Raw genomic sequence first — 23689 nt, 5'->3', positions numbered from 1 at the left:
TCCTCGTCTCGGCTTAGCGCAACTGCAGCCGTCAGTGTATTACATTTGCCTCCAAGAGTGCTGTAATTTAGCTTCAGCCAGCAATTCTGATGGACACCAATAATGGTGGTAAGAAGTAACTGTGTAGCTGTTCACATTTACCCATCGTGAGTATTCATAACGAGAGAAATGCTTCCGTGGTGTTCATTAGACGAATGTCTGTTGTTTCCATAGTCACTCACATAAATTATGCTTCGCGGCACGGTTACTAGATGTTCTCAACACCCTTGAGCAAATGCATACACTAAGTCCTAACAGGGCATATCTTCATTTCGGACACACTGTCTCAGAAATTACTGAACGGCTACGTATGAGAAGCCCACTGTCAGCGATGTAGCTGATAAATTCAACCGTCGGGGTAGCATTACGACCGATCACACCGCCGAAAGGTCTACAAAATTATTTACTAGATCTTTCATCTCTAACAATGAGGTGAACAACGTCAACCACTTGTCAGACATCTTTGATAACTATTGGCGCTACTTCCGATGGAGCTCATACACAGAGTGAATGATAGGACGATCCGTTAAGATGGGGATTGCTTAAGCTTCATGGTCATGCTGGTTCCCGTCAGCTTCTTCTTATAAGAATGACTGGGTAGCGTTGCTTATTAATACGTTTGCCCTGTGTCGGGATCAGAGAGTGTTAGAAAAGCCATCAGGAAAGTTAGGAAAGTTGCCCTCTGCTGGTGAAATGACGAACTCATTCACTATATATCCAAATACGGTGGAAGAAACTCGACATATTGGCATGTATCGCAGTACACACGAGAGTCGCCAATAGCAAATGACAGATACCTCAATTGCCCTCTAAGTTGTACCTCGGTATCTAATTATAAATTTACACCCATACTCTTCAAAACCACCTTGAAGTGCGTAGCTGAATGCGCTTCCCACTGCATTAGTTTTTAGGGCTGCTTTGTGTTCCATTCACGTGTGGAGCGCCTGAAGAGCTATTGCTTAAACTCCTCTACGCGCTCCGCAGTTAATCTAACACTGTCTTTGCGAATCCTAGGGCAGTAGATGGGTCTTGAAACTTCCTAAATGTGCTATGAAGAGATAACTAACGTTTACGTGTCTGCCATTTCAGTTTCTGTTCCATCTTCATGACACTTTCCCGTAAGTAAACAAAACGTGTGACCATTTCTCTGCCTTTTTCGTATATGTACATTACACCCCGTTAGATCTAAGTCGTATGGGTTTCCCGAGTGAAGTGGCGCTGTGGTTAGTGTACTGGACTCGTATTCGGGAGGACGACGGTTCAAACCCTCCACCACCGATCCAGATTTAGGTTTTCCGTGATTTTCCTAAATCGTTCCAGGTAAATGCCGGGATGTTTCCTTTGAAAGCGCACGGCCGATTTCTTTCCCCATCCTTGACACACTACGAGCTTGTGCTCCGTCTCTAATGACCTCACCGTCGACGGGACGTTACACCCAATGTTCCTTCCTTCCCTCGTACGGGCTACATGCACTTGAATAATATTCTGCTATATGCCACACCTGGCACGAGTGTTCTGTAAGCCGCCTCTTAGCAGACTGGTTGTATTTCCGTTATTCTACCAACAATCCGAAGCTTGCTATCTGCTTTAGCTATTGAGAAAGCACTGCATCGATTCCGTAAGAGGAAGCTTCAACTTGCAATACAACTGGTTTGTCAGGATTAAAGTGAATTAAGCAGCGATCACTGAGCAATGCATCTTTAAGCTTTTGAAAAGTTTTTTGGCACTCAGCTGTCCAAAGGAGGCATTCTTGCGACGCAAGCGATGCCGTGGAGCTGCGATCTGTGCAGCATTCGGTACGAACCGAATATAATAGTTCATTTTCCCTAAGACTGACTGCAGTTCTGTGACATTGTGAGGAGCTGACAAGTCACGTATGGCTAACGAATGTGACAGAAGAGGATGTACACCTTGACTGATTACGACATGACCAAGATACTGCAATTCTGGTTTAAAAAAATGACATTTGTCCAGTCTACATTTTAACGCTGCTTCAGATAACATACGAAACAAATGAACAAAAAGTTTGTTAGACTCGCGTAGCACTGAAGAAACTGTTTGCTTGCTAGTTTTGGTAATGCCTCCAGCAGGCTTTAAATACCCTGCATTAATTACATGCTCCAGTTAAAGACTAGCCGTTTTATAAGCTCTACAGCAGCGACTTAGGAACTCCTATTGTTTCACTTGTTTTAGGAGTTATGTGTACTGAAGACAGTATCGTATATTGTTTGTCTCCCATTGGTTGCGACTCACCATTGTAAATTCTCAAAGTTAAGTATTGTCATTTATGTTACTGTAATAAAAATTCATTAATACGATTTGCTTAAATTGTTGTCTAGCAATCCGAGAATGCAGGTTTGCTAGGCACCCCATATTCGACGAGTAGGCAGAACACAGCACCTATAGCTAAACCTATGTGATTGTTCCATTTCATATCCCTAAAGACTGTTACGGTCAGGTATTCGTATGAGTCGACAGATTCCACTCCTTGATATTGTAGTCCTAGAATACTAATGATGTCTTTTGTGAAGTACAAAAGTTTGTAAACATTCAAAGTAATTTGCTAATCTTCACACCACTTTGAAATTCTGTCAAGATAAAATAATATTCTTGCCGTTTTATGCAGACAGTAGTTCCGTATAGAGAAAGGCGTCATCTGTGAGAAGTCTGAGGTTACTACTAATATCATGTTCAAGATTATTAATACATAACATGAACAGCATGGCTTCCATCACATTTCTCTGAGGCCCACCTGAAGTTGCTTCTACACCCATCGATAAAACGGTAGCATAAATATGACTAGCTTCAACTTAGAAACCTTACTATCTGCTTTGGATCACACCTAAACCTAACGTAACGAAAGGACAGTGTACCTATGATCAATTCCAACTGAGATTCTTTGTTGGTCTTCATATCGGGTCTCCAGCAGGAACATAACATCATCTTGTCACAACATTTCGGCGGTGCACCTGGCCACCATCTTCAAGTGAGAAACCCGTCGCACTAACTCGCCGGACCTGAAGTCAATCGGCAGCGGCGGCTACTTTATACACCGACTGTAACTGTGGACCTACAGTCGGCGTATAAAGGAGCCGTCGCTGCCATTGACTTCAGTTCCGACGAGTTAGTGCGACGGGTTACTCACCTGAAGATGGCGGCAAGGTGGACCGCCGAAATATTGTGTCAAGATGACATTTTGTTCCGGTTGGAGGTTCAAATGCCTCTGAGCACTATGCGACTTAACTTCTGAGGTCATCAGTCAAATGGTTCAAATGGCTCTGAGCACTATGGGACTCAACTGCTGAGGTCAGTAGTCCCCTAGAACTTAGAACTAGTTAAACCTAACTAACCTAAGGAAATCACAAACATCCATGCCCGAGGCAGGATTCGAACCTGCGACCGTAGCGGTCTTGCGGTTCCTGACTGCAGCGCCTTTAACCGCACGGCCACTTCGGCCGGCCCGGTCATCAGTCGCCTAGAACTTAGAACTAATTAAATCTAACTAACCTAAGGACACCACACACATCCATGCCCGAGGCAGGATTCGAACCTGCGACTGTAGCGGTCGCTCGGTTCCAGACTGTAGCGCCTAGAACCGCACGGCCACTCCGGCCGGCCCGGTTGGAGGCCCGAGGTTCGAGTCCTCCCTCGGGCATGGGTGTGTGTGTCGTCCTTAGTTAGTTTAAGTTAGATAAAGTAGTGCGTAAGCTTGGTGACCGATGACCTCAGCAGTTTGGTCCCGTAAGGTCTTACCACAAGTTTCCAAATGTTTCCGAAGTTTACGAGATTGAAAGGAGGGCGTTCCATACCTACGAGCAGCCCCAACCAAGAAACTTTATTACCTGCCTGGCATCGTACTATCATTGATTTTAAATGAAGTGGCAGAAACTTCACGAGCAACCCCACATGAGAAAGTTTACGTTGCTGGCATTGCAACTACACTACTGGCCATTAAAATTACTACACCACGAAGATGACGTGCTACAGACGCCAAATTTAACCGACAGGAAGAGGATGGTGTGATATGCAAATGATTAGCTTTCCAGACGACTCACACAAGGTTGGCGCCGGTGGCGAAACCTACAACGTGCTGACATGAGGAAAGTTTCCAACCGATTTCTCGTACACGAACAGCAGTTGACCGGCGTTACCTGGTGAAACGTTGTTGTGATACCTCGTGTTAGGAGGAGAAATGCGCACCATCACGTTTCCGACTTTGATAAAGGTCGGATTGTAGCCTATCGCGATTGCGGTTTATCGTATCGCGACACTGCTGCTCGCGTTGGTCGAGATCCAATGACTGTTAGCGGAATATGGGATCGTTGGGTTCAGGAGGGTAATACGGAACACTGTGCTGGATCCCAACGGCCTCGTATCACTAGCAGTCGAGATGAAAGGCATCTTATCCTCATGGCTGTAACGGATCGCGCAGCCACGTCTCGATCCCTGAGTCAACAAATGGGGGCGTTTGCAAGACAACAACCATCTGCAAGAACAGTCCGACGACGTTTGCAGCAGCATGGACTATCAGCTCGGAGACCATGGCTGCGGCTACCGTTGACGCTGCATCGCAGACAGGAGCGCCTGCGATGGTGTACTCAGCGACGAACCTAGGTGCACGAATGGCAAAACGTCATTTTTTCGGATGAATCCAACTTCTGTTTACAGTATCATGATGGTCCCATCCGTGTTTGGCGTCATCGCGGTGAACGCACATTGGAAGCGTGTATTCGTCATCGCCATACTGGCGTATCACCCGGCGTGATGGTATGGGGTTCCATTGGTTACATGTCTCGGTCACCTCTTGTTCGCACCGACGGCACTTTGAACGGTGGACGTTACATTTCAGATGTGTTACGACCCGTGGCTCTACCCTTCATTCGATACCTGCGAAGCCTTACATTTCAGCAGGATAATGCACGACCGCATGTTGCAGGTACTGTACGGGCCTTTCTGGATACAGAAAATGTTCGATTGCTGCCCTGCCCAGGACATTCTCCAGATCTCTCACCAATTGGAAACGTCTGGTCAATGGTGGCGGAGTAACTGGCTCGTCACAATACGCTAGTCACTACTCTTGATGAACGGTGGTATCAAATCAAATGGTTCTGAGCACTATGGGACTTAACTTCCGAGGTCATCAGTCCCCTAGAACTTAGAACTACTTAAACCGAACTAACCTAAGGACATCACATACATCCATGCCCGAGGCACGATTCGAACCTGCGACCGTAGCGGTCGCGCGGTTCCAGACAGTAGCGCCTAGAACCGCTCGGCCACCCCGGCCGGCTGTGGTATCGTGTTGAAGCTGCATGGGCAGCTGTACCGGAACACGCCATCCAAGCTCTGTTTGACTCAATGCCCAGGCGTATCATTCCCGTTATTACGGCGAGAGGTGGTTGTTCTGGGTACTGATTTCTCAGGATCTGTGCACCCAAATTGCATTAAAATGTAATCACATGTCAGTTCTACTATAAAATATCTGTCCAATGAATAGCCGTTTATCGTCTTCATTTCTTCTTGGTGTAGCAATTTTAATGGTCAGTAGTGTATATCAGCTAGCTGTATAACATTGCGTACATATAACCAACGCAAATAGATAAACATTATTAACTTGTAGTCATCGCAGCTGCACTGTTTCGAACAGAGGCGGCAGCATAACTACGACCAACCTAATCTCAGAAACTTTATTTCCTATCTGGTGTCGCACCTATATCAATCAGAATGCAAATGGCAGCGTATCCTGAAACCAACCCCAATTGAGAAAGTCTACTGTCTAGCTCGCAACATTGCTACACCAACTACGAGAAGAACGGCAGTGTTCATACTATAAATCCCAACAGAGGAACTTTATTACCTGGTGGCATCGCATCTCACTATTTAGAAGGAAAGCGGCAATCTAGCTTCGGTCACTCCGCCAGGAAAAGTTTATTATCTGCCTGGCAGCGTAACGACACTAACTAGAAGGAAAGCAGCAGTCTATCTATGACCAATCCCAACTGAGAAGCTTTATTACCTACAACAGTTCAAGGGGAATTCGGGACCTACACGGAGAGATGCAGTCAATCTACTTGCACACGACACCAGCATCAAGACAGGCAACCAGCTGCTTCACAACTAAAGTCCAGCCAAAATTTTATTATGAGGTCCACTGCTGCCTTCTAGGAACAAGGCACTTTGTGCCCATATACATGGATTAAATTCCAAGAACTCAATGACACTTGGACCACATGGAAGTCTCTGAACTGACATTTGACTAGTTTTTCTAGATTCAGCCGAAGTTATGCAGCTGGTTTTCCACTGATTTTCAAGGACGTTGTGAATATAGTGCAACATACTAAGGACGTTCCGAAAGTACAACATACGAGTACTAAGGACGTTCCGAAAGTAGGTTACGTCATCATTTTTCACAAGGGAACATTACTGGGAGAAACAAATACACTGTGGCGTCACGATCTATACACCTTGCACTGTTATTCGACATTATCGACATTATCGTTGCATGCAATCAGTCTGAAGGAACCACTCTCGCAGAACTCGGTGCTCTGTCATGTAATCATCTCGAAGCGTGCTACATCTCGATAATGATTTCGAAGTAACTTCTCGAGAGTACAGCTTGATATACAGGGAACAGGTGAGCGTCCTTCTTTGACGATGCAACGCCAGCGACCAACCATTTGAAGGGACATGACCACATCATCATACACGGCTTATAGGCGTTCATGAAAGATGGACACAGTAGTCCCAAGTGCCCATCCTTATTGAATAGCAGCACACGTTTCCATTGGTTACCACGTTGTCGGTATACGTCCGCCTGCCATCGTGAGGTGTACTCGAATAACCTCGAACACGCCGCTCTGGTGCTACTCTCTCTTCTTCGGCGCTCTGCGCGTGCGTCATTCCTCCTCCGCTGCCGCTCCTTTCGTTGTTGAACTGGCAGTGGGTGTGCATTCTTATCGCGTTTGCTTGTCCCACCGAGTGTACCATCTTCTCTTTCAAAAACAATGACGAATCGTAATTTCGGAACGTCCATCACAGTTATTCCTCCACACACGAATCCTCTATGCCCTGTTTAGTGTTCTCAGAGCAAGCCAGCACAGTGGATGTACTCTGTTTCTGGTATAAAACTGTACAGTGCTTCAACTTGTAGCCATTTATAACATTTTAGTCAATTTTGAACTACACGTATGTTCAGAAAAAAACCTAGAAAGGCTGGACATAAGACGTTCACATTCACAGGACATGTACATTAGTATGTGCTGCAGAAATTATTAGCAGTACAATTACCTCGTTTTAGCAGGTGTCCTGTTGCCTACTGGGAGCAGGGTCCACCACGGGCCATGATAACTTGCTCCATGCCTGACGGCACCGACGTGTATAAGGCACGAATGGCGTCGTGTGGTATAGCCATCGATGCTGCATTCACCTGGTTCCAAAGTTCATCTGGTTGGCATTATGTCACAGCACTGCGATCGTCGTTTCACCATGTCCCACACATTTTTCGATTGGCGGCAAATCTGGTGATCTGGCGGTCCAGGGCAAAAGACTGACACCCTGTGATACCATGAAGGCATATGCTCGTTCAGCAAGATGTGGTCGTGCAATGTCTTGCTGGAAAATGGCGTCTGGGGTGTCGTGCAGAAAGGGTACGGCTACGGATCGCAGGATGTCACTGACGTACGTCATACTGGACACAGTAACCTGGACACGCACCAGCTGCGATTTGCGGTTATACCCAATAACACCCCTCACCATAAGACCTTGAGTTGGGTCTGTGTGTCTTATGCGAATGCAGTCACTGTGGTGCCGCTCCCCCTGAACCAAAATGCGGCCATCATTTTCAAAAAAACAGAACCTGAACTCGTCCGGAAACACTATCTGATGCCAATTCTGTCCCCAGTTACGTCGTTCAATACACCGTTGCCGTCTAGCATGCTTCTGCACATTCGTCAGAGGTAGGCGGAGATGTCGACGGTGTAACCCATGCCGTAATAAACGGCGACGGACTGTCAGCTCTGATGGGGTACGATGTGTTACACTGTTCCAGTGTTGCGTCAGAGCGGAAGAGGATGCAAATCTGTCCTGCACTGCATTTGGATGAGGTGTCGCTCGAGGGGTGGTGTGGGTGGTGCTACCTGAGCCATCTCGTCGTGTTCTATGGACTTCCGTGAACCATTCTTCACACACCTATTGCGCTGCCGAAACACTTTGTCCCACACGAGCAGAAATTTCCCAGATGGTTGCATCACATCTCTCACGCCAATAATGGGCCTGTTTCAAACTCACTGATTTGACTGTACTCTTCGCGCATATGTGTGCGAGGCGTGCTGCATGTCTGCTCGAAGTCCCACTGTCCATTACGTTCGGTTTATAGCGACAACGAGAGCAGCAGGCACATTATGCCAATAGGTGGTGTTGCGTCGCGATATCGATGTTGTTCTTGAATGCGCAGGCCGACATATTTGAAATGCTAATCATTTCTGCACAACATACTAATGTACGTGTCCTGTAAATATGGATGCCTGTCTCTAGTCGTTCAAGGTGTCTTCTTTTTTTTTTTTGAACAAAAGTGTTTATCCTGCAATGTATGTTGCTGTTTATGAGTAATAATAATGCGTGGACCGGCAACTCAGGCCTAATAAAGTGGTGTGGTGTACAAACCAACCTTCGTATAATGGCACCTTTACTTTACAGCTTGAATTACTTAAGCCTCTGTGAGCCACGGCTTCTGTGTCATACACGGCATATCATTACTTTGTTGTACAGTCCATTTTTTGAGCCTATGCATTAGTGATGTTCAAACTGTCTTCCGCAGTGGCCTTTGATGTTATTGTTGTTAGTCGTGAAGAGCGAAGTCGGCTATGGTTTGCATCATCGACTTCTTGATGGATTGGTAGATTTTTGTTATTTATGATCTATTTGTACTCTTTCGAGAGAACATTCATGTGACATAGTTGAGGGGGTGGAATGTGGCATAATGCAGGTACCCATTCTGTAGGTGTTGATTTATTGAAGCCAGCAGTCATTCTCGTGGCGTTATTTAGTTGTACCTCTGTCATTTGCTCGTTTGGCCAGTTTTACCAACCTGTGGCACAATATTTAGCAGATGAGATGACAAGACCTAGAGCAGAAGAACTTAGGGTGGATGCTGATACTTCCCAGGTTGTACCACATAAATTTTGAATTCCACGGAAACCTGCCAGCAGTGAACTGGGAGCGTGGCAGTGGGTTAAGTGGCGGCGGGCGAGGTTAATGGGCTGCACTTGGGGGTGCGGAAAGTGGAGCTGCAGATGCGGTGATGTCAAGGAAAGCCTCCGCTGGTAGCCATAATGCAAGTGGCTGGCGAATGAAGGAGTGGCGCGAAGCCTGTGTTGGGACGTGGACCCAGCTCGTCTGAAATGTCGTAGCAGGTTGTAGGCTCCACTGTACCCGCGGTCGCAGTAGCCGCAGTGGGAGCCGCAGCAACTGAAAAAGGGCCAGTTGGTGGACATCCAGCAAGATCGTGGTCTGATGCGGGGCTGGGGCTGGGGTGCCCAGAACCCGAGAATTCAAATCCAATGTGGAGTGTGGTCACGGATTGTGGATACAACATGCCTGGAGGGTGTTTGGTGCCATTCCTAGTGTGAGAGGGTGGCGATTCCTGAAGATCCGCACTCAATGGTTTCCGTATTACAGGACGAGCACTAACAGCTGGGTTTGATGACCGCCCGTGGAATCTGGTCGGTTGATTTGAGTGTACAGTGTACAGTGAACAGTGCACACTGAAGGGAGCAAGCAATACGCACTGAGTGTAACGGTTCTGCCACTCATACTCCACATGGAAGGACCACATGCACAGTGTCGTGTGTTGTGGTTTAATGTGTTCGCTTGCATATTGGCCGAGCATTCGTTCCCTTCGAAACCAGAGTTCTGAAATTATTACGCAATCAGCATAGCAAAGGTTACGTATATATATTTGTTCAGAGAATTGTTACTGCGTCTGTAGAGTTCTAGCGGGTTGGCAGTACTGTTGCTAGCAGTGAGTAGCTGATAGCAGGAGTGATTGGTAGATCTTTTATTCGGTTCTACTTTAAAACATGGTAATACCCAAGTATAAGGTCTGAGAGCTGGGTAGTTTAATTTTATTGTTCCTATTAACCTGGTTCTGAGTGAACATTATCTTCATGTGATGCTTAACTTATTTTCCGACAAAGAGGCCAAAATGATTGTGTTTCTGTTATAGCCCTCAATTTTAGTGTTAATGGTTAAGTATTTTAATTTGTTTTACTATTGTGCTGAAGAAAATGTCATTAATTTTTCTTATTGTCCAAATGACCAATGCTTCATATACCATTTACTGGATCATATGATTGAATTCCATTTGTTTTACTGCTGTTACGTTTATTTTAGACGAAAATATTTTTGTTTAATAAATAATCTTGGTCAAACAATCCCGACGCCTGCACAACCCCAGACCGAACACACGCATATCCTACGCTACAATTGGTTCACATGGCTCTGAGCACTATGAGACTTAACTTCTGAGGCCATCAGTCCCCTAGAACTTAGAACAACTTAAACCTAACTAACCTAAGGACATCACACACATCCATGCCCGAGGCAGGATGCCAACCTGCGGCCGTAGCGGTCACGCGGTTCCAGACTGTAGCGCCTAGAACAGCTCGGCCACTCCGGCTACGCTGCAATTGTGTGAGGACGAAGCACTACTGTGGAATCCAATTATAAGCGCATTGCTAAGTTTTCAAATTCAGTTTACCTATTAAATTATATCAAGATACGCGCTGAATGAAGATAAATACCTCATCAAATACAATATTTAGACCCATGGATCAAATTTATAGCGCGGTCTGGCTGCAAAGAGTTTGTAGAAAATATCTAGACATTGAACGGCTCTTCGTGCGACGACTTACAATGGGCATTGCAAAAGGTAATTTAATTTAATTTAATATAGATGAACTTGAGCAATCGCGCCAGATGTGTCACCATGCACAAAGATGTGTAAGGTAACGTGGCTTAAAGTAAAGTATCAAATAAGCACATTTTCAGTAGAATAAGCCGCTGTTTCTCTCCCAATTGTGTCAACACAAACATCTACCTTTTCTGCTCAAAAGCAAGCAAGGAAATCCCAGATATAATATTTGTGATGATCACTATTCTTGATGATATCAATTACTGTAATAAATATCTAAAGATTCTAGTAATTGTTGAAGGCAAATAGGGCGATTCACGTCCAGTGATCTTCTTGCGCCTGCCGCGGTGGCCGAACGGTTCTAGGCGCTTCAGTCCGGAACCACGCACCTGCTACGGTCGCAGGTTCGAATCCTGCCTCGGACATGGATGTGTGTGATGTCCTTAGGTTTGTTATTTTTAAGTAGTTATAAGTCTAGGGGACTGATGACCGCAGATGTTAAGTCCCATAGTGCTTACAGCCATTTGAACCATTTTTGATCTTCCTGCAACAATTGAGTACAAATCGGCCTAATTCATCTAAATAGGAAATGAATGGCAAGGGGATCTGATTTGAAACTTATTTGAATGCAAATCCATATAACTGACACCCAGTAAGTAATTCAGCCACATTAGTATGTGTAATATAATTTCCCTGGTAGCACAGGGCTCACAGAGTTCCGCTACGTAAGAAAATCAAACGAAGTATAATCCTTACAAGTAGCGAATCACCGACAAACGCTCACTGATAGGGAGTCTGAAAAAACTGACTGGACGAACATTTGGATGAATGGCGCCAGTACTTGGATGGGTGGGCCGTCTGTGTACGGCACGTGCTGCTGGCAATTTTCTCTTTGTCTTTATCGCAAAGGGGAGATAAGGTGGTGGCATAAGATTCTAGATGAACAGAGTTTGTGCCAGTATCCCGGACTAAATTCCAAACCTCGCCGCAGTGTCTCATGAAGTGAGGGCATGTGACGCTGTTGATGGTGATTAGAGGTGGGTCGATCGCCAGCGAAAGGGTCCGGACAAACGTTAACGGAAAGACCAGGGATCGACTTCAAAAAAGGGTCGTTCACTGCTCCGTTCTATCACGGTCGATATCGTTATCGGGAACTGTCGTTCACCGATCGCTTTGGCCAGTCTCATTCCCGCCTCGGTCTCGTTCGGCCGGTTTCGTACTTCTTTGTGTAGTCATTCGATCCTCGTTGCAGTTTGCCTTTTTTCATAATTACATCCATAGATATCATAAAAACGGACGTATGTATGTAATTTTTGTGTATATGTATATACACTGAGAAACCAAAGAAACTGGTATAGGCATGGATATTCAAATACAGAGATATGTAAACAGGCTGCGGTGGGCAACGCCTATATAGGACAAAAAGTGTCTCACGTAGTGTTAGATCTGTTACTGCTGCTACACTGCCAGGTTACCAAGAGTTAAGTGAATTTGGTGTTATAGCCGGCGCACGTGCGATGGGACACAGCATCTCCGAGGTAGCGATGAAGTTCGGATTTTTTCGTACGACTGTTTCACGAGTGTATCCATAAATATCAGGCATCCGTTAAATCGTTGCATCTCCGACATCACTGCGGCCGGAAAAAGCACCTAGAGAAACGGGACCAACGACGACTGAAGAGAATCGTTCAACGTGACAGATGTGCATCCTTTCCGCAAATTACTGCAGATGTCAATACTGGAGCATCAACAAGTGCTGGGCCATCAGCGAGTGTCAACGTGTGAACCATTCGACGAAACATCATCGATATGGGCCTTCGGAGTCGACGGCCCGCTCATGTACCTTTGATGACTGCGCGATACAAAGCTTCACACTTTACCTGGACCCTCAACACTGTAATTGGACTGGAAAAGTGTTGCCTGGTCGCACGACACTCGTTTTAAATTATGTCTAGCGGATGGACGCATACGGGTACGGAAACAACACCATGAATCCATGGACGCTGCATGTCAGCAGAGGACTGTTTTGAAGCTGTTGGAGACTCTGTAATGGTGTGGGGCGTGTGCAGCTGGAGTGATATAGGATCCCTCATACGTCTAGATACGACTCTGACAGGTGACACGTACGTTAGCATCCTGTCTGATCAGCTGCATCCATTCATGTCCATTGTGCATTCCGGCGGACTTGTGCAATGTCAGCAGTACAATGCGACAACCCACACGTCTAGAATTGCTACAGAGTGGCACCAGGAACACTCGTCTGAGTTTAAATACTTCCGCTGGCCGCCAAACTCCCCTTATATGAACATTTTTGAGCATATCTGAGATGCTTTTGCAACGTGCTCTTCAGAAGAGACCTCCACCCCTCGTAATCTTAGGGGTTTATTGACAGCTCTGTAGGATTGATGGTGTAAGTTTCCTCCAGCACTACTTCAGACATTGGTCAAACCACGCCACGTCGTGTTTTCGGCACTTCTGCTTGCTCGCGGCGACACTACACCATATTAGGCAGGTGTACCAGTTTCTTTGGCTCTTTAGTGTATGTATGCATACATGTTCTACATGTTCTCCTAAACCACTGGATCGATTTTAACAAAACTCGGTTATCATATTAGAAAGTACTTACTGTCTGAAAAGAAATTCTATGGGGATAAAAGACACGTAAGTATCAAATGGTTCAAATGGCTCTGAGCACTATGGGACTCAACTTCTGAGGTCATTAGTCCCCTAGTACATAGAACTAGTTAAACCTAACTAACCTAAGGACAGCACACACATCCATGCCCGGGGCAAGATTCGAACCTGCGACCGTAGCGGTCTCACGGTTCCAGACTGCAGCGCCTAGAACCGCACGGCCACTTCGGCCGGCACGTAAGTATCAAACGGGTGGGAATGAAAAAGTGGCGTAGCTGACGACGCGCAAATGCCCGGCATATATTCATCTAGTATTTGAGAATGAGAGCACTTAGTGACTTTCAACAAATCTTACACATAATTTCAAAGCTTTGCAAAACTTTTTCTCACTGGCAGCCCCCACAAAATGATGAAAGGAAAAATTTTCTCGCTTAATATATTTTCTCTGTTTATGCAGTAAAATTTATGCATCAAGTATGCCTTTTTAAATTATTACTTCTTTACTAATAACTGTACTCACGACATGTATTGCAAACAGCGTTTACATATACCACTGAATGTACCGCCAAAATTACACCATTGGACGACTCACAGTTCAGGAGATATGACGTCATTAATCGTGAGCTGCTTGGTAAACTGCCGCATCATGCATGAGGTTTCAGTTTATTACTTCTTTATTACTAACTCCATTCGTAACACGGATTGCAGCCAGTACCCACATATAGCACTGAATGTGTCTGTAAAATACCTTATACTACGGCAAGATAAACAATGAGCTGCGTGGAACGAAACTGCAGGGAGAATTTCGAGACTGACTTAGATGAAATATGTATAAAATATGTGTGAAATATATTAAATACATGTGAAATATATGTGACATGGGCATACACGGAGAAAGCCATGGGTAAGAATATCCTACTAAACTTTCTTATTGCTTTCAGCCAAATTTAATACTCATGTTACTTACTATATGGAAAGAAGTCCTGTGGAGTAAGAATCAGCAACTTCCAACTGCGGTGGGGGTGATAAGTTGAAGAAAAAATGGGGCAGGAGGACATGGAGAGACAGAGAGGGGGAAGGAGAACTGGCACACAGATTGGAGGGAGGAGCTGATAGAGAGAAGGAGAGAAAATGTGAAGAGAAAGGGGTGAGGATAAGATGGGCAGAGAGGGGGGAGAGCAGGAGATGGAGATAGAGGGGAAAGAAAAGACGATGGACAGAGTCAGGTGATGGAAGAGATGGTCAGAGAGAGTGGGAGGAGGTGATGGACCGAAAAAGGGATGAGGAGTGGAAGGTCAAACAAAGGAAAGAGGAGGATATGAACAGAGAGAAGAGGGAGGAGGCGAGTAGCAGGGGAAGGGGGTGGAGGAGATATACAGAGAGAGGGCGTGAAAGAAATGGACAGAGAGAGGGAAGAGAAGGAGATAAAGAAAGAGGTCAGAAGATGATTGACTTGGAGGGACTGCCATAGAGGGGAGCATGAGGTGGACAGAGTGGGAAGGAGCTGATGGACAGAGGAGGGAGGAGCGAATTGACCGAGGGAAGGGGACGAGATGGATGGAGAGAGACCTCGGCGGGATGGACAGCGACGGAGGGTAGAGAAAGTGGACAGAGAGAGGGTTGGAGCAGATGGACAGAAAAGGGGGAAGGACGAAATGGACAGAGAGAAGTAGAAGCAGTAGGCAGATTAATAGAAGATTGTGATAAATACAACTTATACCAAAATTAAGTTATAATAAATACATACATATTTTTTCAGGCAACAAAGAGAGAAATCTGGTTATTTATTCGTTGTTTTGATCAACTTTTAAAGGGCAAGTTTTATTTGTCTTGAGCAAGTAAAGAGCAACCACTGTTCTTTTATTCTTAGTTGTTAAGTTTCATCTACCTGACTCAACGACTTGTTTTTAAACTAACTTTTAACCATTTTTATAATTGTAGTGTGAAGAAGATTACATAAAAAATGAAAGACTAAACTTAGAAGGCTGTTATTTTTCAAGTTTGCTTATTTATTTGTTATACCCCACAGTGTGGTTTCCCTGCACAAAAAAAAAGATCTGTGTGCAATTTCGGTTCAGTAGGAAAAGGGAAAGCGCTGCCTCTCTATTTGAAAAAGCGTAGAATGGCATAAAATAGTATTTTTTTATCCCTCAAAAATATTGTTCAGAAATAACTTTTTAACAAAACAACTTTTTAATTCCAATTTACTTATTTACACACATTGTTGCATTGTCTTTAATAATAAAACTTATAAACTTACTATTTACTAAGTACGACGAGAAAAATCACATTTTATTTTAAGTGTACTTATTTTTCGATAAACACTTTTTTTGCCCAAGGACCGTATGGAAATACTCAGACACAAACTGAAGTACATGTAACTTCCGTTCCCAGTTCTTTTGTAAATTGTTTATTGCAGTGTTGAGCTTGACGCCTGTCTCAGTCGAATAATTTACAACTTTTAGTTTAGTAACTGGGTGTAGAGCGTTGAGGGCATCTTCATTTTCACGCCACTGTGGAGAATCTGTCGTATCACTCAAATCTGACCTGTTTGAAGACACCCTTATTTTATTAGAAACGAACGGTCCAATCCCGTTAGTCATAATTCTTGGGATGTGATCGATTCCTACTTGAATCCGTACATAGTTTAGTCCTTTGTTTCTGCTTCATAATTCAGTGTAGTAACTGTTTTAATTTTTGATTCGGAAGATTAAGGCGACAGAACAGGCCGCAGGAACCAAGTCACACGGTATGTATCATTTTCAAAGACCTGATATATATATATATATATATATATATATATATATATATATATATATATATATATATATATACAGTGGCGTAGGCTCATGCTTCGACGTACATACTGGACAGGAAAATACAAACAAAACAAATTGCAGTCTCGTACTGTGATCGTAATTCAATTTCCTCACGGAATATTCGCTGTGCACCTTGCATGATGGATGCCTTGGGCACGGAAAGTTACGCAATGTGATGTTTCGACCAGCAGGAAGTTCGCAGTTACTTCAAAAACTAGCAATATAATCCACTCACATATCTCATGCCTGCAAGGCAAAACGTTTTGAATCGAAACATACACACCTTTCAGAGTGGCCATATTTTATGCTTTGTGGCAGAAACTAATGATTTAACTAAATACCCATTCAGAGCGAGTTTCACGGACAACATATTCCTGCCTTTTCTGTAATAGCTACATAGCTACAAATTTTAGTATGCAGTTTCTCAGCTCGTGTGTTGAAAGTCGCTATTTTTTTTTTAAGATAAATCTTCAGTTCCCACGCTCATAGTATGCACCTCGATGTATACCGGTAGTTAATTTACATACCTGCAACAATGTGAAAGAAAACTATTAATAATCATATTATAAATAAAAAACGCCTTTTCTTGCTACAATGAATTTTATTTGTTCCAGACACGTTTAACCTTTTACTTTAAGGAATTTTCAGTGGACTATAGAATAATACAGTTTTGTTATGATATGCGATACCTGCAGCTCATAAAACAGTTGACATCTAATTTTTTACGTGAATAAGTATTTAATTACACAGGTTAGGGCAAATAAAACTGGCCCTGAGAACAGAGTTCCAGGGTAAAAAAAAATTAAGCAGAGGAAAGGAAATACAGTACTAACCTGACTTAAGCAAATGTTGAAACTGCCTACCATTCATCTCTTGGTACTTTTAGGCCCTGGTCAGCAAACTGCTGAAGGTGGATCGAATCTCGACTGCTGTAATTTCTGCAGTCTCGTCCGAAATTTCTACTGCAGTTCTTGAGAGTTGTGGCAAAACAACTTCAGATTTGAGGGCTCTCCACATAAAGTAATCGCACACTGGCAGATCAGGTGACCTGGCCGGCCAGCAAGGGCTAGGTTCTACTAACACCTCTTTCAGGCTGGAAGATTGTGGAAATACGCTCTAAGCTTCGGCCGGCTGTATGGGCACTTGTTCCATCCGGTTGGAATTAACTGTAGGTTTTCTCCTAGTCCGTTAGTGACGCTACAAATGGTTTCAAAATGTTGGGAAAGTAACACGCCGAAGTCAGCGTCTGATGGAAGATGGTGGAACCAAAAATGCGGCGTGCAGTCATTTGAGACCAAACCCCAAACTTCTGATCATGTAATAATGTTTCGTGGAAGTTACGGGGATTCTCCTGTGCCAGAACCTGTCATTCTCCGAGCTGACATATTCACTCAGATGAAACCGAGTTTCAGACATAAAGAGCGGATCCATGCCCAAGCTATTGATTCTTATCTCGATGAATAACCACTGACAACACTGGAGGAACTGAGGAGCTCGGTAGTGCTGCAGTATTTGTCTGCATGATCGACTTGACATGCCGGGCCCTTGCGACAGGTGTCGGGTGGAACTCTGGCATCGCTCTGAAGCATTTTCTGGTGAACTGCACCCACATTTTCCTGTGTGGCGACACTTCGAATGTTTTCTGACTTGTTCAAAATGGATCCTGTCTGATGCCATTTTCGAACTCATCGTTGCATGACACTCTTTGCTGGCAATTTGACACCATTAAACTTCTCTGCCAACTACTGACCGCCGGCAGGTGTGGCCGAGCGGTTCTAGGCGCTTCAGTCTGGAACAGCGCGACCCCTACGGTCGCAGGTTCGAATCCTGCCTCAGGCATGGATGTGTGTGATGTCATTAGGTTAGTTAGGTTTACGTAGTTCTAAGTTCTAGGGAACTGAGGACCTCAGATGTTAAGTCTCATAGTGCTCAGAGCCATATGAACCATTTTTTTGCAACGAACAATTGTTTGTGGAGATGATAATATCTTTATTTTGACGATCCGTAGTCTCTGCTGTAAGAATGTAGGGCACATTATTTTGAATGCTCATCTGACGACACTTCTTGCAGGTTCACAACTATTTACTTGTTCATTTGAACCACTCGTGCTGTTCCACTCCTGGACAGCCCCTGTGCCACATGGCTTGAACGCCGCGGGCTGGAGAGCCGCTTTGTGTACCTGCTGCTCACGTGACTCGCCTCTCGGCGGCCCGAGCCTAATAACAAGGCCAGCGACTCGTGCTACACATGTGGTCGCCACGTACGCCAAATGATCTGAGACGCCATTACCATTTTCTATTAGCCACACCGGACTCTTTCCTTAACATTACTCGCTATAAACAAGAGAATTCCCGAGCAACAGCGCCATCATACTTTTCGCTATGCACGTTACCGGCGCGAGATGGCGATCGTAAGTGAACGAGCGTAACACGACACCGCTCCGAAACGCAGAGATCGATCGGCGGGGCAGTGCGCGGCAACGATACCCCACCGTGCGGGCCGAGGATTCGGTCCGGACAGTCTGCAACCTGCAAGTGCCTGCCCTCTATGAGGGCGTCCAGGGCACAGCTGCGAAATGCCAGCGTCGTGTTATGCCGGAGCCGTGTCTGGATCCATACGTATACCCTCTCCAACAGTAACTTCGACATTCACCTCTCTGCTAAGAAATTTTGCATCGCTCCTTTCCTGTACTTTGTTCTGCTGCTCTCGCTACATACATTAGGATTCCAGACTGTATTGAACTTTCCTAGACTCGTGCTAAATACGCAGTAACTGTCTCACTCCTCTTCCATTTCTAGCTCTTCCTGCTTAAGTTGTAAGACGTGTATATTTCTATTGTCTATTGTCAAACCACAATTTATGAAAGATGTTTATATTTTATTAATAGGATTACGCAAGAATAATTAATATTTGTTATGTTGTAAATAATTATGGTAGCAGGGAATGTCTGCACCAAAGTATTGTTAGCAAGAGAGACCGCACATTGATATAACTTTGAAAAGGGCGGGAGAGACCGCGTATGGATACATTTTAAGAAAAGAGCGGGAAAGACGGCACATTGACATACTCGTATTTTGTAATGGTAGCAGGGATTGTCTGCACCAGAAAGCATTGTTGGCAGCAGAGACCGCACTTTAGCGTTCGTAGGAAGTCAGTAGTAGGCGAGATGTGAAGCGAGTTGGTAGCAGGTCTGAAGCGAGAGGTTGAGAAGAGCAGTGTACCTGCCAGCCACCAGCTATGATTTACAAGAGATTATAAACGGATGTACAGAGACATCAGTTAACTATTATCATAAGAGGAACTAATATTATTTAATTATTTTCTTTGCGGAACTCAAGACTACTGGTGGTGTGTTTGCGCAATGCTAGTTGTAAGATTATTGTAAAACGTAAGTCCCATTTGAACGTTTGTAAAATCATTTCATTACCAGCGGTAAATATTTGAAGAAACGTTTTCAGAATATAATTAATTTTTACCAGCAATGTTGCATTACTGATTATAATCCATCCCAAAAACCATCAACGTAAAACTTTGCAAAAATTCTATTGTTTTCAAGAAAAAGTGTAATTGTGAATTACGTAACTTCAGTCAAATTAATTAAAGAATAACGTCAGCTTTGCTATTAAAGAATAACATCAGTTTTGGTAATAAATACAGCCACTTATTACGACAGCCCACCAGCAGTTAATATAGTATAGTAAACCAGAGTAAGAATATTCATGTCGCAGTTCGATGAAGCAGTCAGATGGCGATCCAGTAACAGTAAAAAAAGTAAGGAACAGTTTTGGGTTATTGCAGGTAACGACTGAGGGCCACGACGACGACACATTCTATGTTTCGTCGAGATAATCAGAAAATCACTTTTAATAAGCAGCCATTAAATTTCTATGCGAAGATTGAGAAAGAGAATAAATTTCAAATGGAAGATTTCATTTGTTATTATTAAGCAACAGATAGAAATCCTAAGGGAAGGTTTCATAGGTTATTGTAGAAGGGAAGGTTGCGTAACAAAAGAGATATAGAGGAGACGGGAAGTTTTCAAAGTCACAGTCACATAATCCGTCTACCTTTATCCCACTTTTTTCAGAATCATTACATGTCCTTCACATTTCTGAAGCATGCGTTCGTACCCTAAATCACTACTGCACTTCACTGTAATACACTAGGTCACAGAGAGAAAGTTGGAGCCTTAATGGATGGAGACATGCTCGCTACTAACGTGCAAACAGTTGCGAATCCGTCCGTCAGACTGGAGTATTGTGTCTTTGTTGGTAGAGAGGTGAGCTGTATGACAATACTGAGTTTCACCATTCTTTAATAATACACTCCTGGAAATGGAAAAAAGAACACATTGACACCGGTGTGTCAGACCCACCATACTTGCTCCGGACACTGCGAGAGGGCTGTACAAGCAATGATCACACGCACGGCACAGCGGACACACCAGGCCGTCGAATGGCGCTAGCTGCGCAGCATTTGTGCACCGCCGCCGTCAGTGTCAGCCAGTTTGCCGTGGCATACGGAGCTCCATCGCAGTCTTTAACACTGGCAGCGTGCCGCGACAGCGTGGACGTGAACCGTATGTGCAGTTGACGGACTTTGAGCGAGGGCGTATAGTGGGCATGCGGGAGGCCGGGTGGACGTACCGCCGAATTGCTCAACACTTAGGGCGTGAGGTCTCCACAGTACATCGATGTTGTCGCCAGTGGTCGGCGGAAGGTGCACGTGCCCGTCGACCTGGGACCGGACCGCAACGACGCACGGATGCACGCCAAGACCGTAGGATCCTACGCAGCGCCGTAGGGGACCGCACCGCCACTTCCCAGCAAATTAGGGAGACTGTTGCTCCTGCGGTATCGGCGAGGACCATTCGCAACCGTCTCCATGAAGCTGGGCTACGGTCCCGCACACCGTTAGGCCGTCTTCCGCTCACGCCCCAACATCGTGCAGCCCGCCTCCAGTGGTGTCGCGACAGGCGTGAATGGAGGGACGAATGGAGACGTGTCGTCTTCAGCGATGAGAGTCGCTTATGCCTTGGTGCCAATGATGGTCGTATGCGTGTTTGGCGCCGTGCAGGTGAGGGCCACAATCAGGACTGCATACGACCGAGGCACACAGGGCCAACACCCGGCATCATGGTGTGGGGAGCGATCTCCTACACTGGCCGTACACCACTGGTGATCGTCGAGGGGACACTGAATAGTGCACGGTACATCCAAACCGTCATCGAACCCATCGTTCTACCATTCCTAGACCGGCAAGGGAACTTGCTGTTCCAACAGGACAATGCACGTCCGCATGTATCCCGTGCCACCCAACGTGCTCTAGAAGGTGTAAGTCAACTACCCTGGCCAGCAAGATCTCCAGATCTGCCCCCCATTGAGCATGTTTGGGACTGGATGAAGCGTCGTCTCACGCGGTCTGCACGTCCAGCACGAACGCTGGTCCAACTGAGGCGCCAGGTGGAAATGGCATGGCAAGCCGTTCCACAGGACTACATCCAGCATCTCTACGATCGTCTCCATGGGAGAATAGCAGCCTACATTGCTGCGAAAGGTGGATATACACTGTACTAGTGCCGACATTGTGCATGCTCTGTTGCCTGTGTCTATGTGCCTGTGATTCTGTCAGTGTGATGCTGTGATGTATCTGACCCCAGGAATGTGTCAATAAAGTTTCCCCTTCCTGGGACAATGAATTCACGGTGTTCTTATTTCAATTTCCAGGAGTGTATTACTACCCAGGCCGATTGATCTTTGCCTCAGAATTCTACAGTCACTAACTGGTACAAGACAGTAAACCTTTACCAAAAATTTTTTCTATGCTACCAGTCATCAATTAAATAACAACAAATAGCACTCACGATGCAATTCTCGAAAATTCCTAATGTTAACTTTTTTGAGATATGTGTAGGATGATTAGAATTGAAGTTAAACTTTCAAAACGCTGTAGAAATAACATCCCTGGTCAGAATGACGTAAAACGCAACGGAATATTATCGGGGAAGAGGGAAAATGTACTGCAGAATAAAAAAAAATCGTGAAAAGGTCGCTGTGTGGTACGGGTTTACGGCACCATTCATCATAGGGCCATATTTTTCCGAAGAGACAGGTGCCTTTACCGTCACTGGTAAGCGCTATGAGTGTCTTTTGCTCAACCACGTAGTTCCAGTTCTCCAACAGCGTGAATCTGTAGATGGGATCATTTTTATGCAAGATGATGCACCTCCACACATTACAAATCCAGTTAAGCAGCTGTTGAAGCGCCATTTCGAAAATGCTAGATTTATCAGCCGCCATTTCCCTACAGCCTGGCCGTCCGATCACCTGATCTTAATCGGTGTGATTTCTGACTGTTGGGCTATCTGAGAGATGTGTTCAGTATTCTGATTGCAAACTTAGTTGCATTGAAGGCACGCACTGCGCGACACAGTCTGAACGTGACCCCGGAAACACTTCCATCAGTTGTGGAACATATTGTTTCTCGATTTCAACTTGTTGCAGAAAACGGTAGACAGCGTGTTGAACGCGATTTGGCCAGTCACGGGGAAATTAATAATCTGATTTGATTTTGATTGATACGTTTTATGCGGTTTTTTGGCGTCAGGACAATTAAAAACCGATTTTTACCATCCGATGTGATATGACCTTACCGTAGTGCATGGGCTAACGTAACTAACAGTATCACAGCTGTACACCCATGCACACTTTGTTTACCGTCAAACGTACACCTTAGGCATTGTTGTATTAATCATTTGTCATTTGTAGTAGACCACTATTAAATTATGACCTTACAGCGCCATCTATTGCTACATTTTCTAACTATTTATTTTTCTTCCGCCATATGTTTTCCCCCTTCTCCGATAATATTCTCTTGCAGTCTGACATCATTCTGACCAGTGGTGTTATTTCTACAGCGGTTTGAATGTTTAATTTTAATTATAATCACCCTGTATATCGTAGCAATGTACGACAAATGTCATTATACTAATATGTCAGCTTTCAAGATTATGGAGATCCTCAACTACGTTGACATTGTATATTTAAATACCTGTCCGTACGGTCGAAGGTTCGAATCCTGCCTCGGGCATGGATGTGTGTGATGTCCTTAGGTTAGTTAGGTTTAAGTAGTTCTAAGTTGTAGGGGACTGATGACCACAGATGTTAAGTCCCATAGTGCTCAGAGCCATTTGAACCATTTTGAACCTGTCCGTATGAACATTACATCTAATCTTCAAACGTAGTCTGCAGTACAGTCTTGGATTATTTCGTTTCTTTTTGCCATAAAA

The sequence above is a fragment of the Schistocerca serialis genome, chromosome 1, assembly GCF_023864345.2.
Source record: "Schistocerca serialis cubense isolate TAMUIC-IGC-003099 chromosome 1, iqSchSeri2.2, whole genome shotgun sequence".
Lineage (NCBI taxonomy): Eukaryota > Metazoa > Arthropoda > Insecta > Orthoptera > Acrididae > Schistocerca > Schistocerca serialis.
Note: the sequence above shows the minus strand (reverse complement) of the source record.